The sequence below is a fragment of the Zalophus californianus genome, chromosome 4, assembly GCF_009762305.2.
Source record: "Zalophus californianus isolate mZalCal1 chromosome 4, mZalCal1.pri.v2, whole genome shotgun sequence".
NCBI classification, from domain to species: Eukaryota; Metazoa; Chordata; class Mammalia; order Carnivora; family Otariidae; genus Zalophus; species Zalophus californianus.
The window spans coordinates 79,885,474-79,904,200 of record NC_045598.1 but is presented as its reverse complement, the minus strand read 5'-3'; the positions used below and the strand labels follow the sequence as shown (position 1 = coordinate 79,904,200).

The 18,727-nt window shown below is 39.4% G+C and overlaps 1 protein-coding gene across 1 annotated transcript in view; it reads left to right on the top strand.

Moving 5' to 3' along the window:
• Positions 1–18,727, top strand: part of ALG14 (ALG14 UDP-N-acetylglucosaminyltransferase subunit) — a 93,919-nt gene that overhangs the window by 39,042 nt on the left and 36,150 nt on the right.

The following is an 18,727-nucleotide window of genomic DNA, read 5'->3' as shown; positions in this document are numbered from 1 at the left end:
TATTCGTCTTCCCTTTCTATCTGTAACTTGAACTCTAAATTCGCCCTCTTCTCCCCCTTCTCTTTGTGGTGATAAAACCCCAGCAGTACACTATCTTTAACCAGTTTGTCTTCCTGTTCACCTATGGTTCCTGAGCCAACATCATGTGCTTATCAATCAGAAGAGAACCAATTTTTTATTCCTTTTCAGTACTTCTTGTTTTTGTTGAGACTCTCTTACCAGATATGGTATGCAGTGGGATGAATGTTATACACACCCCAAGTTCTTGTAGGAAAGTAATACAGAAAATAGAAATATAAAAACTTAATTATGACACTGTATTGAACCCCACCTTCCTTATCATCTTAAGTTCTCTAAGGTCTTTAGGATGAAGTTCTATCATTAAATTCTAAATGCATTTTAGTAGACAATGGAGAACAATAGATATGTTATCATGGTAGTGTACATGGTTCTTAAATGCTACTTTCATTCCTATTTTAAGGCAGAATCCATTAATTGGTATAGCCTGAAAGGAAACTCTTTACTTGTTCTCCACATACACAAGTTCTGGCACAGTGGATGTTGTTCTTATAAGTAACTGAACAAAAGTGTGCTTAGCTTGATTTTGAAAGATCTCTATGAGTTTGGTCATTGCCCTTCATAAGCTGGATTACAGTCCAAGTCTCTTCTTTGGATGAGAATTTTATCTGAATGTAGTATCTAAATGATACTACATGAGTAGGTTAGATTGTTTTTAAATGATTTCAATTTACAAACAGTGAGATGCACAGACCTTTTTTTCCTAAATTTTATTTAAAGTAATCTCTATACCCAATGTGGGGCTCAAACTCACAACCCTGAGATCAAGAGTCACATGCTCTCCCAGCTGAGCCATCCAGGCGCCCCAAGAGATGAGCAGATCTTAAGTGTATAGTGACCATATCCCTATCAAGATACAGAACAATTCTGTCAACCCAGAAAGTTTTCTCCTGCTTCTTCTCAGTCAGCCCCTGGCCCTGAGCAGCCACTTTCTGATTTCTGTCACCACAGATTAATTTTGCTTATATTTATCTTTAAATTTTTGACAAAATGAATTTATTTCACAATCTCCCACCACATTTTTAGTGTGTAGATTTAGTTATTTCCCTAAAAGATCATTGTTGCCCAGAAAAGTTTATTTTTTTAAATTTTTTTTAAAGATTTTATTTATTTGACAGAGAGATAGCGAGAGCAGGAACACAAGCAGGGGGAGTGGGAGAGGGAGAAGCAGGCTTTCTGCTGAACAGGGAGCCCGATGCCGGGCTCGATCCCAGGACCCTGGGATCATGACCTGAGCCGAAGGCAGACGCTTAACGACTAAGCCACCCAGGCGCCACAGAAAAGTTTATTTATTTCTAAAATTCAAAAGACAGAATGGAAAGGAGAAAAAAGGTTTTGACATTTTAAGTAGGAAATTTGGGATTTACATTTACTACATCACTAGAGGCATGGCCACCGTCACTGGCAACAGCTAGCTTGTGTGTGGTTTAGGACTCTAAAGGGTTAAGGCTCAGAAGGACGTAGTGACTGGTGGATGATGTCAGTCACAGATAGGGGAGCTCTGGTGACTGCCTAGCTGAAGTATTTGATACCCTCATAGTCTGAAGTATTTGATACTCTCACAGTGGAAAGAGTAACCGGTAGGGCATTAGGACACTTGGTCCCAGGCCCACTTTGGCTTTTATTTCATTTTAGTCAGTTCCCTTCTGGATCTCATCCGTTACCTTAAAAAAAGGATTGTACTAGATATCCTCTCAGTTTCCTTCTGGCTTAGTCTAAAATTTTATGAGTGCTATAAATTTGCTCGTAAAAAGTGGAAGAAAAAAACTATTACGATGTTTCTAAAGGAATAAGAGTGTAAAGGGGTAAAGGGTGTGCAATACTTATTTCCATTTTGAACTGAGTTAAAAAAATTATTTCAAACCTGAGCATTATCCGATCAGCTGTTCTGATACAGTTGGCCTCACAAAATGAATTTGCACTTAATGAAGTCCCCTTCGCTTTACAGAGAAAAGTTAATGGTTAAGAGGCCTTTTTTACTACAACATGTAGATCACTCCTGTAGTCATCCTTGGCTTTCTTATGACTTCTCTCACAAAGCACTATTCCTTCTTTACTTGTTTAAAAAAAAAAACAAAGAAAGAAAGAAAAGTGAAAGAAAAATCCACTCTTAAAAGGGATGGCAGCATCATACCTTAAATCACTAGAGTTATCCGAACGGCCAGGTGCCCTCCTGCTCTGCTTGAAAGTGTGTGCACCTGAGTCGTCTGCGCCACTCAGCTGTCTCCGTACCTCACTCTGCCACCATAAAATATAAACACAGGCACTTTCCTTATTGTTCCAGAATGAGTGCTGAATAATAGAACATTTTAATGTTTTTCAAATGGAAATTCCATCTGGTATATAATAGGTACAGTTTATTGAGCACTTACACGTGCCAGATGAGTACTGAGAGCTCGCATTCCTGCCGTATGAGAGAGGTAGTGCTGTTGTTCACATTTAGTGGATGAGGAAACTGAGGCACTGAGGCAGGAGGTTTTGCCCAGAGTTCGCACAACCAAAAAATAATGGAGCTAGGACTGGAAGTCAGGCCTTCCTGATTCCAAAGCCCAAGGCCTTAACCACTGAACTGTATGCCACCATTTCTGGCTCCCACTGTGGACGCTGTGTTCATTTATTCAGACCAATTAAAAATCAGTGGATACATTACTTTTTAAAATAAATTACATGAAATATCACTTCCCCTAAATAGTAGTATAAAATGAAAATAAATCCCAGCAACTCAAGTACCTGCTTTCATAGCAGATTTAACACTGATGTAATTGAATAATAATAGCATATATTTCAAAATTAAATGTCATGTATATTTGTCAAAATATTTTTAAAACAAAATGGATAATAAAAATAGGGAAATAATACCATTAAAGAAGTATAATTACAGAATTCTACAAATGAGATTGACTTGGAAAATAAAAACAAGTTTATATTTACCACTTTCCTGTTACAGAGTATATTAAAATTCATTAAAAGTATATATTGAGTGTATATTAAAATTCATGCTTGTTTCATACAGGCAAATTATTAAATGAAAAGCTTATCTTAGAGAAAAGTTTATAAACTCTGTTTTGGAGACCTCAGTCTAATCTCTATCAATAATTAGAAAGGATGGTTTCTTCTTTTACAATGTCATCAAATACTTTTTGGGTGGTTCTAATATTTCACACATCATATTTTTTAGGAAATAGGGTTTTGCCAGGCATCTGTGAATAGACATCATAAGTTCCTAAGACTGTTGTTGAGTTTGAAAAGATAATGGAACCAAAAACAGGTCAGTAGTTGCCAGCATCTGGGGATGGGTGAGGGACTAACTACAAAAGGACTTAAAGGAAGTTTTTTTGGGTGAAAAACTGTCCTATATCTTGATCATAGTGATGGTGGTTAGTTGACTGTGTTTGTCAAAACTCAGACCTGTACACTGAAAAGGATAAGTTTTACTGTATGTAAATCATATCTCAATAAATTTTAATTTTAGAAAAGATGAAATGGATTAAAATACATATCATTGCCAAAAGCAGCACCTTTGGCTTACGTATGGCATTTCACTATCTTTATAAAAGTGATTTGGTGAGTCATTGCTTACCACTCTTGACACTAATCACCCCTGTGTTTATAAAGCCTAGAGAAGTGGAGCAGATCCTTGAATTGAGTTGACAGCATTTGTCTAAAGTTTCTGACATAAAATGCGGCACCTTTGTATTAAAAATATGGGTCAAGGAGCATCAGTAGTAGCAAAAATGACATTTCATCAAATGAACTGAGATCTCTGGTCATTTCAATCACTTATCATTGTCTGTTTTTCTCTGTTACCTTGGAAGTAGCAAATAGAGTTAGGCAAATTTGGAATGCTGTATTATGTTTGATTTATAGATGAGTCTATCCTCAAAGTGGTAGTTTTTAAAAGAATACAGCAAGTGCCTGCTGTGTGCTACTTTTCTGGTTGGATATCTAATAGGCATCTGAAACTTTCATAGTCCAAAATAGTAGATATTTCCTACTCTTTCCCCATTTTAGCAAATTTGCTCAAGTGAAATCCCCAGGAGACTTCTTTGATTCCTCTTTCCCACACCCTACTTCCTGTGTTCAGTAGCCCGTCCTACCAGCCATGTCTTTGAAATTTATCACCTGTTTATTTCTGTCCATCTTCACTGCCACCATGCTGTCCAGCCCCCCATTGCATGGTCTCCTAACCTGTCTGCGTGTGGAAGGAAGTTCAAGACCACCTGCAATTTCTTTACCACTTAACAATCAATGTAAATTTTTTAATGTAATTTAGATTCTGTTACTTCACACTTAAAGTCCTCTAGTGGTTTTCTATGCTGTTAAAATAGAGTCCAAACTTAGTGTAGCCTGCGCATTCCAGCCCTGACCTGCTTCTTTGACCTCTTCTCCTCTCTTCCCTTAGTTTACTCTGTGCCAGCCACACCTGCTGCCTTAAAACAAAACAAAACAAAACAAACAAACAAACAAAAAAACCCAGCTGATTAATATCTCAGAGCCTTTGTACTTGCTGTTCTGTGCTTGGGACTCTTTACTCCTGATCTAAACATAACCAGATCCTTTTTGTTCTTTGAGCTCAAATGTTACTTATCCTTACAAAGGCCTGACTACTAACGCTTCTCCAGCTAACGTCCTCATCCGTCTGTCACATTGTCCCGCTTTGTTTTCTTCATAGGACTAATCCCAGTAAAAGTTATCTTTTTTATGTACTTACTGTCATTCCATAAGAAACTGTGCCTGCCTTGTTCACTGTTAGGAAACGGTGCCTGGCCCATGGTAGCCTCTCAGTACGTCTCCTGGATAAACGTTCCAGTCACTGTGCTAGTTACTCAGGGTGCAAACAAAACTGAGACATGGGCCTTGCCCTCAGAGAGCTTATACTCTAGTGGAGGAGACAAATGGGAAAGTAATTGTAATTCAATATGCCAAGTTCCTTAATGATAGCAAGTGAAAATTGCCATAGGAGTATCGGAAGAGGATGTCCGTGGTTGGTTCGTTCCCAGATATTTGTTGAGGATCTGCTCTGTGCCAGGATGTATACTGTGTATGAGGGGTATAAAAGTATGCACAGTAGACAGCAGTCTTGCCTATAGCTGGATGGTTATAGTGTGATAAATCCTTTCTGGGGTGTGGGGTAAGGCTTCGAAGTAGAGATGACATTTAAGCAAAGGTAGATAAGAGAGAATAGAAAAAGGTCATTTTAAGAACAGTGAATGATTAATAAGTCAGCTGAGTAAGAGAATTACATAATGTATGTAAAGTTGAAATCTTTAGACTACGCCTTTATTAATTGGCATTTTACATCTAATATTTTATCGTTATTAGAAATTAATAGGACCTGGAACTTTAAGAACTCGGGGCAAGTAATAAGGAGTCCTTTTTACAAAGCTGAATGTCATAGGTACTGTTAAGATGGCATATTGGGCTTTTTTCTTTATAATCACCATAAACAGACTTTTTTTTGTTGAAATCCCAATAGTTAAAGGAAATAACCACTTAACCATTTTATTGATTATAATGTTGATTCGTGAGAATGGATCCACCTAAAACTCATATTTTTAAAATCTTTTAGAAAAATAACATTTGTTGAGGGGCGCCTGGGTGGCTTAGTTAAGTGTCTGACTCTTGATCAGCTCAGGTCTTGATCTCAGGGTCGTGAGTTCAAGCCCCACATTGGAAAAAAAAAAATTACTGAGCTATTCCAATATGTCTGGCACTCTCCTAAATACTTTACATGCATTAACAGTCTTCTGACATAGTACTCTTTATATTCATTCCCTAGATGAGAAGCCCAAAGTCCAGAGAGGTCTAAGTAACCAAGGTCACAGAACTAGTCAGTGTGGCTTAACTCTGGTTCTCTTTAGAAATGTATTGGAATCTGCCAGAATTCTAACTTGCTCAATTCAGAACTTAACTAGTCTTTTTTTTAACATCTGTATTGCCATAGTATGTCTCTCCATTTAATTTAGGTCTTCTTTTATTTCTTTCATGTAATTTTCAGTATATAGACCATGTATAATTTTTTTTTAAATTGGTAACTTGGTATTTAACTTTTTTGGAATGATTGTAAACTATAAAAGGTATTATGTTTTTAATTTTGGTTTCTACATGTTTGTTGCTTACCTATGGAAATACAACTGATCTTTGTTTTTTATCTCATATCCTGTGATCTTGCTGAACTCATTTATTAAATCCTAGGAATTTTTAAAATAGATTTCCTGGGACTTTCTAGACAGTCACATATTCTGCAAATAGGGAAAGTTTTTCCCTTCCAGCCTTTTCTTGCCTTATTGCACTGGCTGGGATTTCTAGTAATATATTGAATAAGAGTGGTGAGAGCAGGCATCTTTGTCTTGATCCAGGTTTTAGGAGAAATGCATTCACTCTTTTACTACTAAGGATGATGTCAACTATGGGTTTTTTATAGATGTTTTTTGTCAAGTTGAGAAAGCTTCCCTTCTGTATTAGAGTTCTCCAGAAAAACTGAACCAGAACCAATGGTACAGGATTTTACTCAGCCTTTTATTCTATTCAGGTCTTCAATTGATTGGATGACGACCATCCACATTAGTAGGGAGAGCAATCTGCTTTACTCAGTCTACCCATTCAAATATTAATTTCACCCCAAAATACCCTCACAGACATACCCAGAATGATGTTTGACCAAATGCCTGAGCCCCCCCATTGCCCAACTTGACATGTAGTATTAACCTTCACAACCTCTGTTCCTAATTTGCCACAAATGAAAAAATTAATGTCATTAATGACAGAATGAATTTTGTCAGTTAATACATGATGTCCTGTGATTTTTCTTTAGCCTATTAATATTGTGCATTACATTGATTGATTTTCAAATATTGAAACACACTTGCATTCTTGGAATAAATCTTACCTGATCATGATGTATAATTCTTTTTACATGTAACTGGATTTGACTTGCCAGTAATTTGTTGAGAATTTTTATAATGATAGTCATAAAGGGTATTGGTCTTTTTTTTTTTTAAGATTTTATTTATTTGACAGAGAAAGACACAGCGAGGGAACACAAGCAGGGGGGGTGGGAGAAGGAGAAGCAGGCTTCCTGCGGAGCAGGGAGCCCGATGCAGGGCTCGATTTCAGGACCCTGGGATCACGACCTGAGCCGAAGGCAGGCGCTTAACGACTGAGCCACCCAGGCACCCCAAGGGTATTGGTCTTTAGTTTTCTGTTTGGGACTCTCTTTGTCCCATTTTGGTCTTGAGGTAATACTAGCCTTACAAAATGATTGAGAAGTGTTTCAACCTCTTTGTTTTCTGGAAGATTATTTAGACTTGATGTTAATTTTCCTTTAATAAAGTTTGGTAAAATTCCCCAGTTAAGCCTCCTGACCCTGAAGATTTCTTTTTCACAAGCTTTTTAGTTGTGGATTACATTTCTTTAATAGTCATAAGATTATTCAGATTATCTGTCTCATATTGGCTGAATTTTGGTAGTTTGTGATTTTCAAGGAATTGTTCCATTTCATCTAAATTATTATGTACATAAAGTTGTTGGTGGTATTCCCTTATTATCCTTTTTTTTTTTTTAACAGCTTTAGGATCTGTAGTTATATCCTCTGTTTCTTTCTTGATATTGGCAAAGTCTGTCTTCTCTCTTTCTCTTTTTACATTTGTCATTCTTGCTAAAGATTTATCAGTTTTGTTGATCTTTTTAAAGAATCAGCTCTGGGGCACCTGGGTGGCTCAGTTGGTTAAGCATGATCCCAGGGTCCTGGGATCGAGCCCCGCATCTGGCTCCCTGCTCAGTGGGGAGCCTGCTTCTTCCTTACCCTCTCCCTCTGCCCACTCATGCTCTCTCCTGCTCACTCTCTCTCTCTCAAATAATAAATAAAATCTTTAAAAAAAAATAAAGAATCAGCTCCCTTTCATTTATTTTCTCTGCTCTTTATTATTTCCTTTCTTCTGGTTGCTTTGGGTTCATTTTGTTCTTCTTTTGGTTTCTTAAGGTAGGGGCTTAGATTATTGATATAAGACCTTTCCTCTTTTCTAATATAAGCATATAGTGCTACTAATTTTTCTTTCAGCAGTGTTTTAGGTTCATCCTACAAATGTGGATATGTTGCATTTTTGTTTTATTTGGTTCCAAGTATTTTTTTATGTCCTTTGAGACTTCTTCTTTGACCCATGGATTTAGAGTGCTTTGCTTAATTTCTAAGTATTGGAAGATTTTTTTTTTCCTATTATCCTTCTGTTATTGATTTCTAGTTTGATCCCATGGTGGTCAAGAAACATGCTCTGTTTTTAAATATGTCGAGGTTTGTTTTATGATCCAGGATACAATCTGTCTTGGTGAGCATTCCATGGGCACTTGAAGAGAATGTGTATTCTGCTCTTGTGTGGAGTGTCCTGGAACTGTCTGTTGCATGCTGTTGGTGGACGATGTGGTTGAGTTCTTCTATATCTTTACTGATTTTCTATTTAATATGTCTACTGGTAGCCATGGGAGGCATGGAACACTTTGTTGGCCCTTCTAAAACCATGGCTAAATAGTCTCATTGATCCTGGCCCTTCATAATCTGTTTTATGCCCTTTTTCCCCTAGTGTAATAGACCTGTTGATGTCTCAGTAATATGAACTCCTTGTAGTTCACTGTTTGCATCTTGAAACCCAAAGATTTCTTCACTATTGCGTCTTTAGTTTCTCCTAAAGGTAGGAGTCTTTGAATCAGTCTTTGAGTGAGTAGACTGACCTCATGCTCTCTTGAAAATAGACTCCTGAAGAGAAATTAGTTTGTTTCAAGGAGAAGAAGAGGAAGTTGAATTTGAGAGATTGCTAATCATTAAGCTACAGTAAGAGGACTGCTTCTGTTGGGGGGGAAAAGATCTGTACAGTTCTCGAGGGCAAGGGCTGTATTTTTGTGTTTCCCATGGTCCCTTCCTAGAAAAGTGCCTTCCACATATTTGTGGAATGACTTAAAAATAAATGAATGAATACTGGGTGATGTGAGTCATCACAAAAACAAAGACGCCCACTCCCTAAACTGGTACTCTTCTCAGGCTTTATTGAGAGTCTGAAAAACCAGAAGGGTTTCCCGAGTCCGCAGTGTTTGATTACTGGCTTCATGCCAACCTGGCTGTTGTTAAATGAAATACTCAAGGAAAGAGCTCTGCCTATAAAAATGAAACCTAATTTAATTTTTAATCAAGTAAAAAATAAATTTCTGATTCTACATGTATAACAAATTGGAAAGAAATGGACCATTTCAGCCTAATACTCTGCCTCTTTGCCTGAAGCTGAAGCTGGTTTAATTCACCATGACAAATTTAGATGTATTTATTACATGCACCCTCATGCTTTGTATGAAAGAAGGCCATTATTTTACTTAGTCATTCTTTCCCATGTTCCATACCCAGTTTGAGCTGTGAAATGTCTTAAGTTCAGTAGCAAATTGATGACATAGAGAGTGGGTTATTGTCCATAAGTGGGATACTGTGATTTTTTTTTTCATTAGATATTTTCTGTGGTGAGCCACAAACTGGATGGTACTGAGATTACCACTGTTTGCATAGTATATAAAATTTTTATTAGCCTATTGATTGACATGTGTTTGAAACATTAAGAAGAGTCAACTACCTTCTTGTTGATATGCCAGAATTCTTACAGGAACTTTCTTTTTCCCTTGAATTGCCGTTAGTTTGATTCTCTTTGTATAATGACCTTCCTCTGGTATTATATTTTTTGGTGATCAAAAACCTTTATAACATGTTCAGAGGAAACCTAGCTGGACAAAGGAAAAGTCAGCTGACCCAAGATGCCTATCTATAAATGGAGTTAAATGAGAATAAGATTTTTCCAACCAAGTCAAATAAGAAATGATTAGACCACAATTGTCTACTGCTTCATGTTTTCCAGGATTAATGAAATCATTTGTTTAAATTTGTCCGGTTCCTGTACCTCTGTTAACCAGTCCCCTGTAACACATTAAAATAATGCCAGTGTTCCTTTTACCCAGCTTGTATTTCTCCTCAGTACATGCATTGTAAACTTAGCAACATTCATAAAGATAGAGAAGAACCAACTGTATATCATACGTGCATTTAGCAAGTCTGATGATGGCCAGAGTCCACTGTGAGAAGTGATGCCATGTGAAAATCCTCCCACATATCTGGTTTCTTATGACTGACAGGCTGCCTTTCCCAGCTGCATGGGGAAATTACCAGCTGTACCACTAACATGTTGGCCGGGTGACAACCTGTAGCTGCTTCCATCCACAAATGAGGTATTTAATTTAAACGTTATGACTTCTGTTTCATATTTTGAGTGACCTCAGAACAAAATCTGGGTCAGAGTTAGGCTGTATATAATCAGAGATTGCTTTGAGTTGTTTTTATTTTTCTCCACTTTGGGGGACTCTCCAGAGCTTGAAAATAATGTTTCTTTCCTTTCTAAATTGATCCTTTTTCCACTTGGCAAACATTCCGTTTTTCCTCTCTGCAGAAGCCAGCGTGGCTTTGCCTACCGGTCGTCTCTCTCATTTCACTTTGCCTGAGTCACTCACTCTCTGAGTTGTCCCTGTTCCAGCCCATCACAGGCGCTTGGGAGCTCTGGGCACGGTGGGGCCTCTTCCTTTCACAGTGAAGGCTAGCGTGTTTTCCTAAGGATAACAATGTGACTACAGTGAAAACAAAAATGAACGTTGAAGGAAAAGGAATTCAGTTGTGAGAGGATGAGAAAGGGAAGCGCGATGAAAACAAAGCTGTTTCCAAAGAAAGGACTCATGTGTGGTCAGAGGCAGTGCACTTGGAGAGCCCTGGCCTTGTGGGAAAGGGTGGTGGGAGGCACTGGCGGCTAAGTGAGAACAGAGGGGTGGGATAAAGAGAAAGGAAATCTTTGAAATGATCTTCAGTTAAATATGTGATTCCTAGAGCCAGTCCCAGTTTCACAGCCTCTCAAGGGCCTACGTTAAAGTTTCAAATGAATCTGGATAGCTCTATTTTTATAGTGTCTGAGAATCAATAAAGTGCCGTTTTTCGTTAGCATTTTAAAAATCTCCCTTTGGTCTGAGGGTAAAAGGAAAAGAAGGGAACACAGAGAACACAAATAACTGAGTATGGTATGTGAATGCTTAGTTAGGAAGGCTGTGGCAAGTCAGGTCAAGTGCACTCATTACAGATTTGGAGATGGCTAGAACCAGAGCTGGTATGGAAGCAGCTTGGAGAGTTTTTGGAAATAAATGCAGACCGTGAACTCCTTGAGCAAAGGTAAGATGTGTGACTCATCTTGGCAATCCCAGCAGCTAGTAAAGAGAAGCTGGGGAGGAGGGGTGTAGGAAGGAAGGAGGCAGAGAAACTGTTAAAACTTAGTGATGACTTCTTAGAACTTACTTAAGTGGGGTAGAAAAAAAAAATGGAAAAAAAAAAAAAGCCTTACAGAGCTCCTCCTTGGTTAACTTTTGAATTAACTGAATTAATCCCTGGAGGAATTCATCTAAGGATTTTTTTGATAGTGCGTTTCTGAAGTGTTAAATGTTGCCTTTGTCAAAGAAAGCGAAAGGAAATGGCAGGTTTCTCATTCATCTTAAGCAGAATACTGTTGCTTTATTTTTTTTTTATTGAGATGAAATTCACACAACATAAAATTAACCATTTTAAAGTGTAAAAGTCAGTGGCATTGAGTACATTCACAGTATTGTACAACCACCACCTGTATTAGGTTCCAAAACATTTTCACGAACAGTTGCTTTACTTTAATGCCTGTCTTGAAACCACTTAGGGCTTTTTTCTTTATAAGAGAAAAAGAGAGAGAGACACATACATGTATACATATCTAGTCAGTGTTTTGTAACAGCCTTTGGAGACTAAATGCCATCTTCTTCATAGTCTTTTGGATTTCTCGTTTCCCTCCCCACAAGTCAGTGGGTAAAACTGTACCCCTTTAGGCTAGCATTTCCTCTTTGGCAGTTGCTTTTTAGTGATTTCTTTTTCTCCTGGCCTCCTGGTATAATCCTTATTTTTTGTAGCATGAAACCACCTGGTCATGGATTTCTTTTTCTTCTTTTTTTTAAAGATTTATTTATTTGAGAGCGAGCGAGCACAGGGGTGGGGGGAGGGGCAGAGGGAGAGGGGGAGAGAGAATCTCAAGTAGACTCCTGCTGAGTGCGGAGCCCGACTTTGGGCCCCATCTCACGACCCTGAGATCATGACCAGAGCCAAAATTAAGAGTCAGATGCTTAACCAACTGAGTCACCCAGGCACCCCTGGAGTTCTTTTTCTAGTGTTAGACGTGTATGAAGTTAAATCACCTGTAGAAAACTTATTACTTCTCTACATGGAGCATGAGATTTAAGATCCTACTTACACCGGGACAGCATTTTATAGGAGATGTAAGCCATGTGCTTCCCGCCTTCCATGGAGCCTTTTTCACAGGGTCATAAGAACAAACTCTGATTTTCTCTAAGGCACGGTGGCAAATAATTATAAAATTATTCTTCAAAAGGACCTTCCAAACAGGGTTGAGGAAACTATGATTATCCTAGGTTTACTGAGGGGAATGAGTAAACACCTTACAAATTTCAAACGTTGTGGCTTACAGAAAAAGATATTTTAGAATTATTGTTTAGAGGAGTGGAAAGGGTTGGATTCCAAGCAGGTTAGAGAGCTTGCACTGATATTGCACACTCTTAAAAATAGCAAGAAGTTCCCTGCTGATAAGACCTTTGAATTACAGAAAGAACATGTTGTGACTGATCATTCCTTTTAAAAAATGTGAATACCAGATTTATAAGTTTCATATGTTTATGATGTCAAAATTTCCATATTCTGTCATAAAGAATGAAATCTGCAGTGGGATCAGCTGTAGAATTGCAAAGGGCAGCAAATTCCATCTGTTAGCAGAATACCGTTTTGTGTTCTTGGTCTTCCTGATTTCACACTTAAGCCATTTATACAAATCTTTGACAAAGCAATTTTTAAAAAATATTTACTGCTGACAGTTTGTGAAAACAGGTTTGCTCTTATGGGCCAAATAATTGCTTTTCTGTAAAGACAGGTGTCACATGCTCAGATCAATTGTGTCCACATCTTCAGAGCTCCAGATGCTGTTTTTCAAAAGACTTGCTTACACAGTACAGGATTTTGTAGATAAGTCTTGTTAGTGGAGGCAGCGCCCAGAGCTCAGGAGACTGGATCTGGTGCTGTTTTATTATTCCTAAGCCAGCTGTCCTGTTTCACCTTTTTAAGGAGCCATGATCACCGCTGTGAAGTCACATGGGAAGAAAAAATTCCTCACTTCTCCCTGCCAAAGGAAGACAGAATTGGGGTGGGATGGGCGCTAGGAGTCAGTGGAGGTATAGAGTTCCCTCCTGTCTATGGGAAGTGGACGGGGCCTCTATGTGGCCAACTGCCAATCTTCAGGTCACACAAGAAGAGTTCTCCATTTTTTTGTTATAGGTTTCATCAAGAACTCCCCCTGACTATTTGTTTTACATTTTTTCTTTAAATTTCCATGTTACTGTTTTCTCTGGTCTGCATTCATTTGTCATACCTTAGTTGTGGTATGGGAGAAAAAAATGCCATATTGGAATCAGGAGGTTTGGGTTTTACTCTCAGCTTTGTCAATAATTAGGTGTGTGACTTGAAGCTAATCAGTCAGCCTCTCTGAGCTTAGCTTCTCCTCCTATCAGATGGGAATGACATGAAGAACAGTAGAGGGAGGACAGATGTCAGGTCTACTTGCTTTTAAACAGTTCACTCTCTCCGCCAGGAAGGTGATTTCCCTACCATTCAAAACCACTAACTCCTGTTCGCCTCCTGCCAGGATGACTTAACGTTCCTTGCACCTCCTGCACCTCATAGGGTCATAGATAGAGTGGAAGCCCAAAACATGTTCTTAAAATTAGGATGGTGACTTAGCTCTTAGAGTCTGTCTGGGGTTCCTCATGGTTTATTTAAGGAACACTTATCACTCACATACATGCATCCAAAAGCTTGGTTACGCACCTCCCATCCTGTCCTGCCCAATAGCCTTCTCTCTTCTGTCTCTTTTCATACCTTGACCATTCTTTCTTTCTTCCTCTCACTCATTCACACCCCCAGCCTCCCATTGGGATCATCTTCCCCTTGACATCCTCCCCCACCTTGCTTTCTTTATGAAGACCCTGGGGTTTCGCCTCTTAACCTCCACTCTTGGGCAGCTACCTTGATCAGCTTCTATTGCAGAAACTATTCTTTTCCCTCGGGTCTATTGAGAAATAGAACTCAGTTTTAATTTTTGACAATTCTCTCCATTTTTTTCTGTCCCTGAACCTGGCACACTCACCTTTGTTGTAAGGGCTTTCTTGCTGTTGGCTATAGGAAGCAGATAGGTGTTGACAAAAAATATAAGCATTATGGGGGGCGCCTGGCTGGCTCAGGCAGTAGAGCATGTGACTCTCAGTCTCAGGGTTGTGAGTTCGAGGCCCATGCTGGAGGTATACGTTACTTAAAAAAAAATTTTTTTTTAATTATAAGCATTATGGGAGTTAGATGTGTAAGAGTTTATGGATTACTGATGGACTTCATTCAAATATGAATTGGATAAGGTCTTTCTGAGTGCCTTTTCTTTGTCTACTTCAGTGAGCCCTTTTTTTATTTCTAAGACAAGCACTCCTCAGGCCTCCTGACTTTTCTATCAGCTAATTCTGAAGCAGACTGATGTTCCTTGGGCCACATGTGGATTCAAACATGTTTTTTCTTATTCATACAGTTAGTTGGTCAGTATCTGGACCATGTAGTTAATCAGTGTATTTCAGATTGCACAAAAAACCCATATGTCTGGCTCTTTTTGAAATATTGGAGGAGAGGATATTAGCCAGAGCTCAGTCGTGACTTTCCCATCCAGGATACGTGCTCTCTCTGGTCTCTTACCCTTGTTTCACTTAGGTGGGTTCCATCAATGGACCACATTTGTGTCCAGCCTTCACACTTTTTCCTGAGGACCTTTATGGGTGGTAGCAGTGGGAAGGGGTAACTTGTCGGTCTCATGCACATCATGGAGGACTAGATGCAGGCCATGTGAGCGAAGACAGTAGGCTTATTGTGCACAGTAACAGGGCAAACCTGCTGTCCCTGAGCCCTTCCTATTCAAAGTCCTGGAGCCGCGACTGCTGATGTGGAAGAATAGTTAATACTTACTAGATGACTTATTATCTTTGTGGATCTCTAGATACAAAGATCAATGTGGATCCTCATATTCCCCTTCCTCAGTCACAGTAAGTCATCTCCTGGTGGAGAATCCACTTGTATGCTTTGAACCATAAACATATACAGATAATACCTTAGCAATAATTTAATCTCACATGCTTTACTTATTTTTAATTTTTAAACTTTTTTTAGAGAGAGCAAGAATGGGGGCAGTGGGGTGGAGCAGAGGAAGAGGGAGAGAGAGAAGGCTCCACACTCAAGCATGGAGCCCGATGCCAGGCTTGATCCTCTGGCCCAGAGATCATGACCTGAGCCAAAATCAAGAGTCAGCCGCTCAACCAGCTGAGCCACCCCGGCACCCCCTCCCCCACCCCCACTCTCTTTTAAAAGCTTAGATAATAGAGTCAAGAGGGGGAATGCCTTGTCCAGAGTCTTGGGATTAATAGCAAAGCATGAACGAGAAAAACCAGTTCTTCTCACTCCCAGCTCCGGGCTCAGCTCTAGGCCACACTACAAATGAAATAGATTTCTCTCCCCTCTAAGGGTAACCAAGTATATACTCTTCACAGGGAACAGAGGAAATGGGCTTGGACAACACAAATACTGGGGTTCAGAATCTAGGTCTCCCATTCTGATATTTGGGCAAGCTTAAGTAAGTTGTTTAATCTCCATAAACTTCCTTTTCTTCATCTGTAGAAGACGGACCATAATGCCTACCTCATGGTCTGTGTGAACAAAACTAGGATGTGCAGAAGCGGCCTCCGTGGTAGTTTCGTAGGTCTTCCTCCGCCCCCTTTGTCACTAGGTTAGATATTCTCTTCCAAAAATTGAGAGGCTAACAAAGAGTTAATATTTTTAAATTTAAGCCAAGGAATGTCTGCACATTGCCCAGCTTGGATGATGTGGTATGCCTAACTGTTTTCATGTTGATTTTCATGCCACAGTGAGCCCCTTCAGGCATGAAAACAACCAAGGATTATTTGCTTCTCTGTTCTTTCTTTTTTGGCTCTCTTGTTGTGTTTTCATCACAGTCTCCAGCCCTTCCAAAAGCAGTCTGTCAGGGTTTACCAGTGAATCTCAGCTTTCTTCTGCTCGGCCACCATTCAAGGGCATCCTGAATCTGCCCCTCTCAAGGAGGAGCTCTTCGGCATGGGCCCGATTCTCAGTTACATAACTCATTTCCTCATTTTCTGGAAGCTTCTTCTGAGCTTTGCTTTGCACTATCACTCCATCCAGATCTTTCCCTTCTGTGAACCCCTCTTCAACTTCTAAGTTAGCATTTAATTGTTCTCTAGTCATCTTAGCTCTATTACTTTTCTCCTTCCCCAGATTAGATTGTGAGCACTTTCAGGTCCAAAAACTAAGTCTTCTGGCTTTATCATGACCCACTACGGAGTTTAGCAATGTGTCAGGTGCTTAGCGATGTCTTTGATTCATAACTGGCTTGTAGGGAACTGGAACACACCATGACAGAAGTTAGCAGCTCCTGATCCCAGCTCCCACTGGAATACTGCACTGCCTTCCTCCTTGGTCAGCTAAGTATCTCCTCCCTAACCGCTACCCTCTTGTCCCTCTTGAACCCACTGAAGGTGAGTGGAGTCCAGGGGCCCCTTGAACTGCTTCCTGGCTCATCTTTATCACTGGGACTCCCTCCCTCCTATCCAGGTATGCCATGTCCTCTTCCTTATCAGAGAGCGCGGGACCTTGGACCTCCCCTCCTCTAAGAGTGCCATGGCAAGTTCAAAACCACTCAGCTCCCTTCAGATTGAAAAGGACTAGGAAACATAAGCAAGCCTTAGGAACTCAGGTCCTCTTCCTTCATTGCCATTCTGCCAAAGCACCCACTTGATTCTTAAGGAAAATGTGATTCATTGAATCATTTTTTATTTTTTAAGAGTATCTGCAACCATCTATGTCAAATTGCTTTCTTTTGCTATTTCCTTAAATCACAAGACCTAGATATCAGAGCAGGATTTTACTGATCATAATCTGAATGCCTATCCTTTGAAGTTATTTATTTCTGAATTTGTTACTATTTTTTAAAGTTACTATTGTTTACAAATGGTTATAATTATTTGTAATTAAATTATTCACAAATTTGTTACTATGTTTCATTGAATAACTGCTGTGAGCTGGGCACTGTGGATGGTGGAGATGACTATGAAGCATGGACGGCATTTATGTTCAGAGGAGTATAGAATCTAGGAGATGGGGCACCTGGGTGACTAAGTTGGTTAAGCGTCCAGCTCTTGGATTTGGCTCAGGTCATGATCTCATGGGTCGTGGGATTGAGCCCCATTTTGGGTTCCGTACTCAATGGGGAGTCTGCTTCCCCCTCTTCCTCTCCCTCTGCCCCTCCCCCTGCACACGGGCGTTTTCTGTCTCAAATAAATAAATCTTTTTTTTAAACACTTCTTTTTTTTTTAAGATTTTATTTATTTATTTGACAGAGAGAGACACAGCGAGAGAGGGAACACAAGCAGGGGGAGTGGGAGAGGGAGAAGCAGGCTTCCCGCTGAGTGGGGAGCCTGATGCGGGGCTCGATCCCAGGACCTGGGATCATGACCTGAGCCAAAGGCAGATGCTTAACAACTGAGCCACCCAGGAGCCCCATAAATAGATAAATCTTTAAAAAAAAAAAAAAAAAAAAGAATCTAGGAGACAGGTATGGCCCCAAGTACAAGGCTAGGAAGGAGGGATCATGTGGACTGGGAACTGAACTGACTTGCCTCAAGGTTCAAGCCAGAAACACCAGTGTGATTATTTGGAGGTATTTTAAATCCTTGGCCCTCTTTTGGAGGTGAGAGCAGGTTAATGAGCCATTATCCCATGATTCCCAGCTGCACAGACTACATAGTAAAGAATATGGCATGTGGTTCAGGATGTCTATCAGAATGATTCCACAAGGCAGGAGTAGCAAATATACTTCAAAGAACTCAGAACAAATAGCCCTTTAGGTCAGTTTTTAAATCAGTAGCAGATCGGGCACTGCAAGAGAAAGCCTGTTTCCCAGCCAAACAGTGGACAAACCAAAAAGTCCAGGCTCCCACAGTCTCTGGGGAGTAATTAGAACTTGTGCAGTAATCAGCTAATTTGGATTTCTGAGAATGATTCTAAACACAAAATGATAAAAGTTGGGTAAAGTAAACCATTGCTTTCTAATCGAATCACATAATTCAGTTAGAGATTTATAAAGTTAGAAGTGCTGGAGGGTAATTTTGTTTTGTTTTTTGTTTTTGTTTTTGTTTTTTAAAAGGAAAAGTTATTTAAAAGCAATGCTATTAAAAACAACTCCCAGCTAAAAATATATGGTAAAACATTTATCTCACTAGGGACCTGAAAAAAGTTAAGTATCCAAGTTGGAGTCTAGCCCTCATTAGAGTAATAAATTAGTTTTGGAACTCTGAAGTCATTATTTGATTTCTTTTGTCAGCATAGCCAGTTCAGATTTGGGGGGATTGTTTGCCTTATTTGTTAGCAAAACACTGTAAACAT